Genomic DNA, 16,178 nt, shown 5'->3' with positions numbered 1-16,178 from the left:
TTTCAGCCTTGCATTGACTACACGTAACTTAATATTTCCTCTTAAAGCTTAAATCTATTCATTTGTTTTGTTGACTGTGGCTATGTTGACATACTCTTACCTCACATGGTTGATGGAATTGTGAGCAATCAGCTGTCTAGTTAAACAAGCAGTAGATACATAGAAACATTAGCATTCATTTAAAGTCATGTTTCCGTCCTCTTGATGATGATGATGAGTTTCAGATTTTTAGGCCAAAATAAAACAGTGGTTAGGTAAAAAAAGAAAAGACACTGCAGAGGAAAGTTATGTTAAAAAGATATTTCATTTAAAGGTGGCAATAGATTTAGAACCCCTTAGAATTAGTCAGAATTAGACATGAAAATATTCTGAGGCTTTGTCAAGTGTGTGGAGAGGACTGGCCAGAGCGGGTGACAGAGCTGCTCACCGACAGACAGCTGCTGAGCACCGAGGAGCTGTGGAGGAGAGAGCCGGGAGCAGAGCCGGAGCTGCTGGAGGAATAAAGAGCCAGAGCAACTCCAGATCCTGCTCTGATCTGGAGCCATTCACTGGTTGCAGGAGAGTTCAGAGCTTCATTTTTAAACTGGCTTCTGTCTGCAGCAGCAAACTGCGAAGGTGCCAACCTCCACTGTCAGGTGTCATAATGTAATTAGTCTTTCTTTGTCCACACTGACTGCTGACTGGAGCGGAAACATGCTTTTACTTCCTGAATATACAGAGAGGAGAGGCGGAAAATGAGAGAGATTGGAGGCAAATAAAGTGGAGTCTCTGGTGAAGTTGAACCAAACACATGCACACACAAACACCCTTGTAAATGCATGGAGGGCCAACAGTTCCACATGGAGGGACGCACACGCACTAACATGCACACATGACCGGACTGACTACCAAAACAAGGAACAGAGAAGCTCTGATTCCAGCAGATTCAAAGAGTGTGACTTTATTATCTGCTCAGGATGCCTTTATACTATAGGGTGACAATATTTTCAAACCCCTAACCCCTAAACCAGGACGTCTGACATGTTACTCCACTCTGGCTTTACATAGCAAATAGTGGTTTGCTGCTATATTAGTGTTTTTCTATTCTGTACCTTGTATACTTTTTTATTTAAACCTCTTTATGGCACTGTGCTAGCTCTTTGTAAAACTTAATAGCAGTAATGACTAAATTTCACTGGTGTGGGATCAATAATGTCTTATCTTATCTTAAATGATTATATCATTTATTGAAGGAAAGAAATTGTTCAATACCAACCGGCCCCATGTGAAAAGGTAATTGCCCTCTTAGTTAATAACTCAACCAATGAACCAAATTGAATTTGGTTCAATTAGACAAGACACAATCAGGCTTGACTACTGCCAGCCATGCAGAATCAAAACATCACTTAAACAGAACCTGTCCAGCAGTGTGAAGTTGCCTGAAAGGTCTTAACAAGCAGAACAGTATGCAGCGATCAAAGACAAGAAAGAAAGTTATTAAAATATGTCAGTCTAGAAATAGTTACAAAGCCATTGCAGAGGCTCTGGGGCCACAGTGATAGCCATTATCTGCAAATGAAAGAAACTTGGAACAGTGGTAAATATTCCCAGGAGGGGCCAGTCTAACAAAATTCTTCTCAGAGCACATCCAGGCAGTATGGAAGTACATGCATCAGTCGCCTCAGTTAATGTCAGCACTCATGATTCCAGCATAAGAAGGAGATTGAGCAAAAATGGTATCAATAAATTGATCCAGGTGTTGGATATGTATCTTCTTTCAATAGACGAAATTATGATTCAGAAACTGTCATTTGTATTTAATCAGGTTGTCTTTGTCTTATATTCAATTTTGTGACAAATATGCAAAAATGAATATGTCAGGAAAGGGGCAAATCCAATATTCCCTCTCCAATCCACTCTGTTACAGTCTCCAGCAACTCCTGAGAAAAATATCTGTCTCTGTAGCTGCTAAATGCTCATCGCTCACTGTGCGCTCAAAACAGCCGCCTGCTGCAGCTGGAAACTAAGTTGATAGAAGCAAAACAAGACAATGATCTAAAAGAGTCTAAAAATCTCAGCATGACTGAGGGGAACTGAGTCAAAGGATAATCTGAGAGTTTATCACTACACGTACTTTACATTACAAACAGTCATTAGATCCATGCTTAATATAAAAGTAATGATGAGTGCAGCTTTAAGTTTGAATGCAGGACTTTCATTTGTAAAAGTTTTTTTTTTCATTGTGGGAATTTTGACTTAAGGATCTGAATACTTATTTATTTGGTGGCTTTTATTTCTGGTGATAGTTCAGTCGCCTTCATCACTGTTCATGATGACGTCATGTTTTCATTGCACACTGTCTCACTTCCTGCTAGAATATTTACTTGAGAATGTCAAAAGACAAAAGACAAACTGATGTCTCTGCAAACAAAAGTTTTTCCTCAACACAGTTAAATGTGTGACAAATTACAAAAACAGACAAAAATCACCCTGTCCCGATCACCACAGCAGTTATAATTGGAAAATGAAGTGTGAGACATTTCTGTTATCGAAACACAATTAGGAGAGTGTCTCCAGCCTCCAGACTGTCAAATCTCTCTGCTGTGTGTTGGTGGAGGACTTCATTAATTCCTACATGGTGTTGATCTCAGCTGAGTCTTCTTCCTCTCTTGGCTCCATTGTTTGCAGGCTCTGAATAATTTGCTCATGTTAAAGCAGAGCAAAGCTCTTAAACCCAGATTTCCCTCGCTCATCCCGTCCATTCCCTGGTTCATCCCTCTCTCACTCCTTCCGCCCGATCCTTCCTCTGTATCAGTGTTTCTGTATCTTGTCGGACCCGCCTCCCTCCTCTCTGGGTGTTATCCTGAAGAGCCTGTACTGCAAAACAAAAATCCATCTTAACAAGTCATTTAATCATGTTTTGATGCTTCAAATCTCCTGCCAGTTTAACTTGAAGCTATTTAACTTGTCTCCAGCACAAACCTTCTTTCTTGATATGAGAATTTTCTTTAATCAACTTTGATTTTCTTGAAACCTGGAGTGATCTGCCTTAATCTATTTTGCTTGTTTCAAAATACTGACACTTGTTTGTCAGGCTATCATTGTGGAATTGGTTCTGGGTTGACATCATTTTCACTTGTTTTGGTGACATTTTGCTGCTTTTTTTCCTGACCGATATAACAAAACAGTGTTTAAATCCAGTGGCATGCACAGACTCTTTAAGGGACCTCCACCTGAGGCAGCGGTAGGGGTTCAGTTTGGTCTCTGCAGCCTTGTATGTCCACAACCATTGACGTGTTTGCCTGTGTCCAGACCTTTGAATCCACTCCACCGAGTTGACTGATTCATCTGGCTTTATGTCATCGTTTCTCAGCTGAAATGCAGTCGATCCAGTGAGCAGCGCAGGGGAACAGTTAGCCAATCAGTGACAAGCATTGTCAAGCTGGAACTAAGGAGAGCAACAAGCAACAATGGTGATTGTATGGACAAGATAGGCGCTGCTATCCTACCTTTTGTTCGATCAAAAATACCAATCACTTTGAAATTGGAAGAGCAGATTGCTTTAAAGGCATTTCTTACCTTATATCAGACAGACTTGTTCAAAGGTCTGGACTCAGGCAAGGCAGATGTTAGTCTCTTGTGACTGGTTAGGGAAAATCGATTCCCCCTCCCCCACGGAAATCGGTTAGAGTGGAGGCAATGTCAGGCTGAAGGTGGAAATGAGTGTAATGAGTTGGTGATCCTGTCTGATATCAGGCAATTGATATGTACATACTGCTGCACTTTCATCCTCACAGGAGTTGATAGAAACCTGGTTATCCCTGTGAATTCCTTTGGACAGAGCTGACAATTTGGTGCTGCTTAATGAGACTAACTTAATTACAGGTTGTTGTTTTTTTACTTTGAAGTGAAGGCTTGACAATTTGTGACAGCACAGCATTCCCAGATATGGGGCAATTGATTTTTACTACACATATTTTCTAGAGTGACTCTACAACTAAGAAGCTGATGAAGCAGTATTAATGTCACTGTATGTTACCCTATGGCCTGACAGTCAGATGAACTGCTGTTTCAGTCCACATCAGTCTCTCAGCCTGACATTGCATACATGTGAAGCATGTTACTGAACCATGGAGAGGCGTTATATACCAATCAGTAATGACTGATACATCTGTGCAGCTGAGGCAGTTTTCAGCTGACAGAAAAGCTGCAGCAGGAACAGTTATCTTAACACTGATTCACGTTGATAAGGATATATGTTAATTTAAGGGTCGTTCTCAAAGCCAAAAACCTCTGCTGCTGTGTCAACCTCATTCACGCTTGTTGACATGTTTCAGTTACTATTTTTCATGAATGTAGCTAGGTAACTAGCTAGCTATCTAGAAGATGTCCCCATTCTAATTCTCACCCACTGAGCTCTGATTGGTCAGTTGTTTCCCTAAAGCACATATGTCAAACCTATTCCACAAAGGGCCAAGTGGCTGAAGGTTTTCTTTCCAACCAAGCAGCAGCACACCAGACTTGACTCATTTCATCAGCTGATCTCAGTCTTCAGACAGCTGATTGGCCAGACTTTGTGCTCTTGATTGGCTGGAGGAAAAACCTGCAGCCACACGGCCCGTGTGGAATAGGTTTGACATGGCTGCTCTAAAGGGAGGGGATAAGGTGTCAGATGGCACAACTCCAGACTTACATCAATTGCTGAGCAGATATGAGATCTGAGCATTGTTGTATTTAGATTCACTCACAGTTCCAAACACCTGATGTGTGGTAGGTCTTTGGATGGCAAAATGGTTTCCTGTCCATCTGAATGGAACTTCCTTTCCCAGTGTTCATGCCAAATTTTTTTTTTCTTCCTGGTTAGCTTCTGTGACATGTGGCGTGCAACACATTTCCCTGAGCCAGCCATTTTAGAACATTAAACTGTGATGATTCACAAGTTAATAGGACCAGTACTTGACCTTGATTAGCATTTGAGCTGTCCTGTCAGGAGTTTCACAGATGTCTTTTTTAATGCTTGTCCATAGGGAAAAGATGTTTTCAAAGCCACGATGGAGATTTCATTGCAGTACCATGTTTGACCACTGGCACAAATTGGCAGCAAGGTCGACACATCGCACCCACTGTGAGTGGTTTTCTTTCTTTCTTTCTTTCTTTCTTTCTTTCTTTCTTTCTTTCTTTTTAATGAATAGAAGTCTAGTTATAAACTTCATCAACACAAAGGTGCAGGTCACAGATCCAAAACACCACTGTAACGATCACTTAGCTCCAGACATGTTGCCAAAATAAAAAAAGGAGGATCTCAAGGATTACCACTTCAGATTCTCACTGCACGTGTGTGTGTGTGTGTGTGTGTGTGTGTGTGTGTGTGTGTGTGTGTGTGTGTGTGTGTGTGTGTGTGTGTGTGTGTGTGTGTGTGTGTGTGTGTGTGTATGTATGTTAGGGGTTCTGTTTTGTCTCTATGCCACTGGCGCCAGCCTGCAGGCTTGGCACAGGAGACAGCATTCACCTCACATGACCAAACTCTCGACTAAACTAAGCTTCCAGAGGACAAATGAAAGGTAGAGAGGGAAGAAAGGCGAGGAGAAAGAAAGAGGGGAGCCTGTATGTGTGGAGGGGAGGTGGAGTTGGTGTACAGAAACCATTAAGGGGCTGCCGAAAACCATGAAAGGACTCAAGTCAGGTTTACATTACAAGGACACAAGGAGAGGAATGAGAGACGACTGAGCTCATCAGCTAAATAGATTTTTTTGCACACATCTGACTGTATTGTAAACCACCTCCAGTCTTGTGTGTATGTATTTATATTGTTATGTTTTTTTACTTTTTAATAGCTTATTTTTAGTGGATCTGTCACACACCAACCTTACCAAAGCAAATTCCTCGTATGTGTAAAATCTTACTTGGCAATAAAGCTTTTTCTGATTCTGACATGAGATGAATAAATCTATAATAATATAATTTTGTTATCTTCACTACCAACTTGCCTGTGCCTGGTGGAGATCTGTGCTCTCCTGAGTGCACTCTTCTAGTTGCAGATTTGTTTGGTAATATGCGCACCACTAGTGCACAATCAAAACTGAATTACTAACGGCCTTAAAACAAAGTTCAGTTATTTAGTTTTGGACAGTATTTCCACTTTAAATGTAGTGGAGTACAGTAGTAGTGTAGTGGAGTTACTAGATCTGCCATTACCTGCGTAGATGTCACCTACTTCATTTTTAAATCAAGACAAGAGTGAAAAGGTGTAGGTGTGCTGTTTGTGAACATGGTGGTCTGCATAACTTTTACAGCTGTGTAATAGTGTTGATTGTCTGCTTTGCTGGACTCATTTGCAGTCACAGTGCTTTAGTATCTGCTGTTAGCTGAGCTCATCGTCACTCATTAATCTCAAATGGTTGCTCGCGTGCTAGGCTCTTCACCGCTGCGGCACAGTTGTTCATAAACACATGTCCCCCCGGTATGCTTCTCATCCCTGGTCTGTTTCTAGGAAACACTAGTCTGTGTCTGCATACTTGTGCATGTGAGCAGTTGCCATAGAAAGAAACAAAGACATGCTTTAACATTGTTAACTGGTGTACCTCACTGATGGTGACAGGTGGGGTTGCTTTCTTAGGTTTAAATCTAAACATTTTCTTCCTCCTCTGTGCCTCCCTCATAAATTCTTTTGTGTCATAAACACACACTTCTGATCCTCCTGAGTCTCAGCTGAGCAGGGCATGGATAAGAGGCTTGTCCCATTGATACAGTAGATCACAACACAGGTCTGAATCCACTTTTCTTTATCAATAGACTTCTTAAAACAGCATTGTTATTGTTATTGTTATTGATATTAGCATAGAACAAGATGAAAACATCTGTGTTAGCAAATAGGAGCATATTTTAACATCCAGCAGACACCAAGCATCAATACCGTTTATCTGGAGTTAAGTCCAGTATTCACTCTCTTTTCAGCTCTGTTGTTTTGTTTTGTTTTGTTTTGTTTTGTTTTGTTTTGTTTTTTGTTTTTTGTTTTTTTTTAACTAAAAGATACTAAAAAGCTTCTTAAAGCTAAGGGGGACTGCGGAGTTGGATTATAAGTCTTTTTCATGCAAAAATATTGATTAGTGCGGATTTAATGATGTTTCAAATTTAGAAAACTTCAACAGAATATCTGTAAAATAACAAAAACTGTGTTAAAATCATTAGAAGCAGATGCATTTCTGGAAAAATGTCTAATGAACAGAATAATAATAGAATTGAACATCATTGTATTTGATTACACATGTAGAAACAGTGGAACAAAATGAATGAAAACCATGAAAAGTGAATAGAAAAGAAAATATAGATTTTCAGTTTGTCCAATCTGTCCCTCCTCCCACTTCACCTGCTGTTTCAATCATATATAAAAAGCTTGACCATTAGTGGACATCCCATAGTTGATTCTTGAAAACATTGCTTTGTTCCACATAGACAGTAGGAAATGTAGCCAACATCATCTTGACAGAAAAGAGCAGTAACATCTGGTCTGTTGCTAATCAATTCCTAAAGGATTCTTTCCATTTTTGTAATGGATGTGCTTTCAGGAAGCCTATTATTTCCTTCAGCTCAGCTGATGGAAACACAGCTCATTTGAATCTTGATATTTTTAATGAGGGGCTGCACGGTGGCGCAGCAGGTAGTGCGCGTGCCTCACAGCAAGAAGGTTGCCGGTTCGATCCCCGTTTGCATGTTCTTCCCGTGCATGTGTGGGTTCTCTCCGGGTACTCCGGATTCCTCCCACAGACCAAAAACATGCTCATTAGGTTAATTGATGACTCTAAATTGTCCGTGGGTGTGAATGTGTGTTTGTCCTTACATGTGGCCCTGCAATCGGCTGGCGACCGGTTCAGGGTGTACCCCGCCTCTCGCCCATTGTAGCTGGGATAGGCTCCAGCCCCCCACAACCCCGAAAGGGATAGGCGGTATAGATAATGGATGGATGGATATTTTTAATGAGCTTCACTTGACAGTTGCTGAGAAGCATAGCTGGCATATGAGTCTCTGTGTGATGAGTTTTTGATTTCTTTTTACTGTTACTTTGTGGAGCCAAACATGCAGTCATGTTAGCTGTGTCTTGAGAGCAGCAGTAGGAGGAAGATGTGTCCCAGCTTTGACTGGTTAATTAGAGTTACCAATTAGACCAAACTTCCCTGTTAGCAGAGGGATTTTCCCAAAGACACAAAGCTTCTCTGTTATCCACGACCCATTTCGTCATTTGAGATGAAAAAGTTTGGTCTGATTCTTTGAAATTAATTGACAAACATGTGCTAACACAGACTCAGATCTATGGATGATGAAAGCATTACAAAGGCAGTGACCTCAGAATATTACGACCTTTGTTCCATTAAGATGCTGTGAGTCTCCATACCCAGCCACAGTTTGTGCTGCAGTGTAACTTTATCTCTCTGCATTGGCCTTTTACTTGATAGAGTGATAAGTGCAGCAGTAATGAAATCACAGTGCCGTAATGGTCACAAGGCAGTGCAGATCACATTGTGATACAGTAACTGCCTCTCAAGACAGCCCTTAATTACTCAGTCAACAGGTTTAAAGCTGAAAAATATACTGATAAACAGGTCTTTAAGCAACACACACACACATACACACAATGTATTCCCTCCTGCAGTTCTTCTGAGCCCTCATATAATCATCATGCGGCGAGAGAGATCAAGGGTGGCTCCATCAATGTATTTTGGTCACATTAAAATGGAGCAGGCATGCTGATTTGGAGAAATAGCCATCTAATTGCTGTGTAGGATCGGAGAAATAATGAGTGCAAGCGCTGGAACGTAGCAGGAGGGGGAAGTAGATGCCGAGGCCTCTATTGTTCAAAGCTGTGGAGAGTCTGAGTTAACCAGCGGTCTAATAAGCTGGAGAAGGTGTTAAAAATGGAATGCTGGAATGCATTTTCTCTCTGCGTGCCTCCATCCCTCCTCTTCACATCTCTTTTTCTGTTTCATATGGTGACAGACAGCTTTAAAAGAAAACAGGCTCGGATTTATTTTGGGGATACAGACTATAGTACTGTTGTTAAAATAATCCCTCTTGTGGTGCCATCAGCATAACCCTTTTTATTGCTTCCAATCAAGCCAGGTAGCAGGCCTATATCAGGACCTGGCTCTGGCAGAGCACTGTTGCCATGCCACTGCAGCTGAAGTCCAAACTTAAAGCGACATGATGGAGTGCATAAATACACTGATGGAAACAGCAGGGGAGAGCACCGCTGTGCGAAGGAGCAGTGTCTCCTCCGCTCTGACGTCTGCGCATTGACGTCACACAGTTTACATGTTGTTCACAGTGGGAATTGTTTCCAGTTGTGAATGTAATCATGTCCAGGCTGCCCCCCCCACCCCCACCCCCACACACACATGCATACACATGAGACATGTTCCTCCTCTTCCTCCGCTTGCCTCTTCTCACTTTTTAATGTTTAGCTGAAGCCTAGAGATAAGTCCAAATATAGCAGAGGAGGGAGAGGGGGATGAATGAGTCATCAGGATCAACTGAACGGATGTGTGTGTGTGTGTGTGTGTGTGTGTGTGTGTGTGTGTGTGTGTGCGTGTGTGTGTGTGTGTGTGTGTGTGTGTGTGTGTGTGTGTGTGTGTGTGTGTGTGTGTGTGTGTGTGTTTCCATGTTCAGTATAAACACAGGTGAACTGAGAATCATTGGCATGTTCAGTGTCTGCATCAACAAGCACCAGCATTTAAATGCACACACATGCATTAAGATTTCAGTAAACATCAGATGTCAAATCTTTTTAAGTTATTTAAAATCTTAAAAAGATTTTTTATCTTTTAAGTTAGTAGACATTCTACTGAATTTCTTTTCGATATAATCAAGATACTGTAGTCTGTGTTATAGTATAATTGTCACATTGAAAGGAGTTTTGTGAATTTTAGCAGAATAAACTAGATGTTAAGCTTCTTTATTATATTGGATTGTTAACACTAAAACATCATGACTTGTACTATTGTAGTTGGCTGAAGTGCAGCTTAATTTTCGATACAGTTAGTTTGAAAGCTGTCTGATCTCATAGAGGATGATTTTTTTTGCAAAGGGTCTCAAATCAAAAAGGCTGTGAACAGGCTTCATCTTTAATAATGTTTTTATAAACTTATTGCTTTACAAAAATATCTTCATCTGAAAAGTAGTCAAATAAATGTGATGGAGTAAAAATAGAATATCCCCCCCTGAATCATAATGGAGTAGAAGTCTAAAGTAGCTTACAATATAATCAAGTAATGTACAAGAATCTCAAGTTTGTTTTTAAAGAGTAGAATTTACCTTCCAGCCATGTTTCTATTTATCCATGCAGATAGTTTGGATTTTATTTGTCCAGATTTGGAGATATTCATTACACATCTGCCTCCACCCCAATGGAATGAAGGTATGTGGAATTTCATTGGTGGTGCTCACAGTATTGAATACTGTATGAGTGCACGATGGGCCTCAGTATGCATAAACAGAGTGCTTACCTGTTTTTCTAACACTGCCACGTGAGGATTTTTCCAACGACATTCACACCCACTTAGCTCAGCGATTGGCCAGGTGTGCGGAGGTGTGAAAGAAGACACTGTTTGTACTTTTCTCTTAAGCTCCCTTTTTGATTCTTCACACAGCTACTTCACTGTCTGTGTGTACAACTGAGTGCAACTGCATGAATGCCTTTGAGGAGAGACTGTCTGAAAGTGTGAGCTTGTATCCTGCCAAAATTACAAAGGCAGGCAAAACACGCTGAAGTTTTGGACAGAGATTGGCAAGGCAGTGTGGTGTGGCCAGGATGAGGTTATAGTGGCAGGCTCTCTGACCCTACTTCTGAGTATGACCATCTGGAACAGGTAAACTTTCGCTTTGCTTGCCTGAGTCTTGGGTATCCTCCGCTGAGCCTTTTTGGCCAGACTTGTGGCATTCGGGGACCAGGAGAGATCTTTAACAATGTGCACTCCAAGAAATATAGGGTTGTTGAGCTGTTCTACTGTGTAATCACTGATGTGTAGGAGGGGGACTGTGTGTCTGTGGCCCCCTGAGGTCTACAAGTATCCCTTTTGTCTAGTTCTTTGGTAGAAAGTGGTTCCAATGAACATGGCGAAGTCTGTGATTTCTCCAGGGTAACCAGCAGATTCTGGGAAAGGCGTTTTGCTGTTGAATTTCCATTTTTCTTTGCATGAGCAACACAAATCCACGCTTTTGGTGAAATGACCCTTTAAGGACTGAGCAGATTACATGTGATAGTGATCAGAAATATTCAATTAAACCTGACAGCACACAGAACACACAGGAACATAATGTACCAGAGTCTGTATGATTACTGAGCCATCAGCATCAGCTGTAGTGCAGCTGGAATGAATGCATGGGAGAATTGCATAGAGTCAGAAGAATTGTGAACAAGAGTTTGGCCCGAGGTTAGCTTGATAGAAAAAGAAGAGATTCATATTGGCAGCTTCCCTGGAGACGAACCTTAAACCTTGAGAAGCCAAGATGAGAAAGATGAAAAGGCAGTGAGTCATCTCATCTTGTTTAAACACTGTCTCCATCTGTATTCATGCAGAGCAGTCGTCCTGGAGTGAGTCTGTCTGTGGATCCACTGCTGCTGAGGCTCTCCCAGTCAAGTGGATGTGCTGTGTCACTGCAAATCTCTAATGGAGCAGAGTGTTTTTTTAAGACAGACTCATTTAAGTTTCATCAGACTGCTCCTGAGGGGCCGGGGGAGGGAGTCGACTCCAGCCGGCGGAGAGGAGAGGAGAGGAGCTGCCATGCCATCAGCTCAGGCCATGGCTGACGACCAAATCTAACAGACTGGAGCCTCTCTTCATCTAACCCCCTTCTGCACTTCTCTTCATCACATTAGTACCAGTGTACAGTGAGTTTTTAGTGGTGTGTTTCCCTTTGTACTACAGAAAGGCAACAGTCACACTGCAGGATTGGGTGAACCTCAAAAGTGACCAATGAGCCCATACTATACCACCCTACCCACCCAAAGAGGTGTAACATATGGAACCATGCAATTTTCATTTGCAATATTTGAAAAACACTTACAGTGCAGTAATAGCTTTGTTTCAATCACAGATTGTTCCTTTAACAGGCAGGATTAAAGGAGTATTTCCCACAGTGCTAACACTGTAATCTGCTGCTGCACCTTTACATCAAACCTTGTGATGTTTATGACCAATTATACGAGTAGCTGCAGAAAAACTTTGGCTTCGCTTTGGATTTTGTTCCTGATTATAGTTTATTGTTCATGAGCTAGACAATCATAGGTCTGTGCGTGTGAGTGTTTGTATGTGTGCGAGTGTGTGTGTCAGTGTTAATCTGTAAGTATGTGTGGCTTAACAGATTGTTTTCTGTGTTTAGGCTGTTGTTTGTGTCAATATGTCTCAGCAATTCTGAACAAATTTGAGCGTGGGAGTGTTGGTGTGCTGGCCCCTGTTTGCTGTGTGTGTGTGTGTGTGTCTTTGTGTGTGTGTGTGTGTGTGTGTGTCTTTGTGTGTGTGTGTGTGTGTGTGTGTGTGTGTGTGTGTGTGTGTGTGTGTGTGTCTGTCTATGCTGAGTGTGTAAGAGAGGGAGTGAGAGAAAGAAATGGGAGAGTGAACACGATGTACCCAGGCACAGTTTTCCTGGGCCACGTCCAACTGTGGGAGTCTGCTTGCAGTTATGTACTTTGGGGACACCTCCAATCACGTCGCCTCTACTCTCTGTCATCGCCCTCATCTAGTCTACCCCTGTGACCTCACTTTACCGCAACCCCCTGACACACACTGCCACTAATACCCCTCTGATGCCTTTGACTTCCTCTCTTGTCCCACTCTCTGTTCACCTCTTCCATGAGAGATAAGCTGTGGATGGATACAGACATGGACACACGCACACACATGACCTAACGCATGATCCTCTCCAGGCTTATGCCTGGTGGAGATAATTAATCAAATTACTTCAAAATAGCTGCCACACAGTTAAAGGGGAGAAAGTCAGAGCTGCAGTGAGTGAGAATTTTATGTCACAACACACACATCAGCTTAAAATCACAAAGTGACACTGCGACAGAGAGGAGCACCCCATTAACAATGACTGTACATTCTGTTTACCCAAATTAGATTCTGCTTTTGGGTATGAACACTTTTCCTCCCACATGAAATGATGGCTCAGAATGAAACATGAAATATACCTTACAACGGCAGTGAGTTTGTGAAAGTTGAACTCATTGTTAAATATTTGACCTCTTTCATCCTCCTGGTATATACTGTATAAAATGTCACTGGCCAAGCATAAACATGAGCAAGCTCTGTGCGCTTCACTGCAAGTACTCAGAACCTGTTCTTAAGTTAAAGTAGGCATACCACACTGTGAAAACACACAGTTACTGTACTATAAATAAATATTACTCAAGTAAAACTGAACAATTATGTGTTATCAGCCAATGCATTGAAAATATCAAAAGTGAAATGAGCAGAAAGTGGATTATGTTGTGGCTTGGTCAAGGGCAGGGGGAATTCAATTCTTTAGAATACTCTTGGCATGTGTTACCAACTGGGTTGTAAAATGGACAAATGTCCCCATAAGGGCCACAAAGGCCAGAAAGGATTAAATTCTTGCCACTCTGTGATTTTCCTCTCCTCTGCATCTACCTCAATCACCCTGCTGATCCCCGCCTCTTGCCCGCCAGCGTCACTTGTTACTGTGGGAAGAACAATGCTGACATCACACTCATTATGCAATTCCATCAACTCGGAGCAGAGAGAGCTGCTTTTTTTAGCAACTGCTCAGAAACAGCAGGTCATTCAAGCCTGCACATCTGCCCTGAGAGGGTGTGTGTCTTTGTGTGTGTGTGTGTGTGTGTGTGTGTGTGTGTGTGTGTGTGTGTGTGTGTGTGTGTGTGTGTGTGTGTGTGTGTGTGTGTGTGAGAGAGAGAGAGAGAGAGAGAGAGAGAGAGAGAGAGAGAGAGAGAGAGCGCGTGTGTGTGACTACAGTGGCACGTGCATACGCTAGTGAGGACATCTGCATGTTTATGTCTGATACAATTACCCAGAAGATCGTGAGAGAGAGTACTGGAAGACCACAGAGAGTGAGGGAGAAATACTGCAGTAACCCAAGGGCAGGTTGCTGCTCAAGTGGAGGATGAGGTACCTCCTCCTAACACACATACACACACACAGAAGATAGCCCAAAACAAACAGCTCCTCTGACTCGCCAAGGTTAGCTGTGGCACATTGAAACATATGTTTCTCATAAGGGAGTTTGACTCCCTCTGCTGTAATGCTAAAGGCTCTCGTGTGCCGTGTCAATATTGCACTGGCATGCACTTTCACTAAAAGCACAGCAAAGCTAATGTAAATTCTCAAATACCAGGCCGGTGTAAATGTGTGCATATAGAAGAGAAGCTTTCACCATTGCGTGGAGAAACTGTTGGCAACTTGTGTCTGCCTGCCATGCAGCCCCTGGAGTGCTGATACAGAGAACAATCTATCTCTCCTGCTCTCCCTGCTTCACACAGACAGAATAGAAAGCAGAGGAAGAGGACTGGAGCTGAATCCCAATATTCCTCCTGAGCCTCCTTCATGTGCTGAGGTATAGGCCCTCAGTGCTACAGACAAAATAAAATGAAAAATCGAAGAATTTTGAATTTCCTTCTCCTCAATCTTTCTACTTATCTCTCATTTGGTCTGTCTACTCAATGATTCTTTAAAGGTTTTTCCTCCCACATTTACATCTTTGTTGCTTTTTAGCCATGCTATCTGTGTGGCTCTGTGGATGGTTGGTCAGTGTGCTGATTGGACCACCACATTCATGTCCACATTGATGATTGCCCGACTTTCCCTCTTGCTCCATCATCAGGTCAATATTTCAGTTTGTAGCATATATTATCATTCCGTCACACTAAACTAAGATAGTGAACACTGTAAATACTATACCTGCTCAAAATCTGTATTGTAAATGGGAGCATGTTAGCATGCTAACATCAGATTTAGCTGAAAGCACAGCCATGCCTAAGCACAGTGTCAGAGAGCTGCTAACATGGCTGCAGACTCATCTTGTTTCCTCCTCTGAACGACTCAAGCTTTGCATTTCTCTACATGTTGATGTGGGTTGGATGAGTTGAGGGGTGCCTTGTATTTCAAGTTTGGGCGCTGGCATTTTTTTGTTGTCCTTCAAAAACCTAAAATACAAGCGCAAGCATGTGAGGAATAGATTAAACTTTGTCCTTATCTGTTCTAAAATAAGCTACAAATGTTAGCATGTCTGACTAACTAGTTTTCTACCTAAATTAGTAATCAAAGGTGTGAGGTCCTCTGATCAGGGATTGTAATTTTCTCCACATCTTGCAGAAAGACAGCAGTTACAGTACATCAGGCCAACTCAGCAAAAGTTGACCTGCTTCTTGACAACTTCTGTCCAGCTGCTTCAAATCCATTATTTGGACATCATATTTAGACAATGAGAAGACAACACACACATCCTTGGGGTGAAATGACTTGTAGGAGACTGCTCTGTTCTGCAGCCTCTGTTAATGAAAGCTATAATTATCACACAGCAAAATCAATACCCTCAGTTCCTTTTAGGGAAAAGGGTGGGGGGTTGCCTTGTTTGAGGTAAGACTGGAATGAGCTGTGGGACTCTGCGCAGCACAGCCTGAAAATAAGATTTATGGAAAGGCTGTGTTCATAGCTGATTGGTTCTAATTGTCTCCCAGCTAAGCAAGAATCCCATTCCACTAAATGAGCCAGCGATCAAATTCAAATTCATTTAATGGCTGGCAAGCACACAGAATCTCAACGCTGTTCAGCAGAGATAGTTTCTAGTGTTTCTGTGTGATTTTAGGGGGACATAAATAAAAACAGTCATTATAACAGCTGTGTGGCTGAAGATTAAGGAAGAGCAATGAACAAGTGCCTGGTCAGGGTTTCCAGTGCCATGAAACACCCTTGAAACTGAAGGACAACTTATCTGGAATTTGTCTGGTTGCTCACTTTACACAGTATCAGATGAGGAGATTGGCAAGTCATCCTTGTGTGTATGAATAATAATAATAATTCATAATAATTATCAGCGTTTCTAATAAGTCACCCTTTTGGCAGGGTTTATAAATTGTTAGAAATGGCTGTATTACCAGTAATAAATATTTAGAAAGGCGCCGTAGATATGGCCATGAATACAAACATCTTTCAGGTTGTCAGGTTGTGGGA

The sequence above is a fragment of the Chaetodon trifascialis genome, chromosome 21 (genome assembly GCF_039877785.1).
Source record: "Chaetodon trifascialis isolate fChaTrf1 chromosome 21, fChaTrf1.hap1, whole genome shotgun sequence".
NCBI lineage: Eukaryota > Metazoa > Chordata > Actinopteri > Chaetodontiformes > Chaetodontidae > Chaetodon > Chaetodon trifascialis.
The sequence above is the reverse complement of the archived record's forward strand: the minus strand, read 5'-3'. Positions refer to the sequence as shown.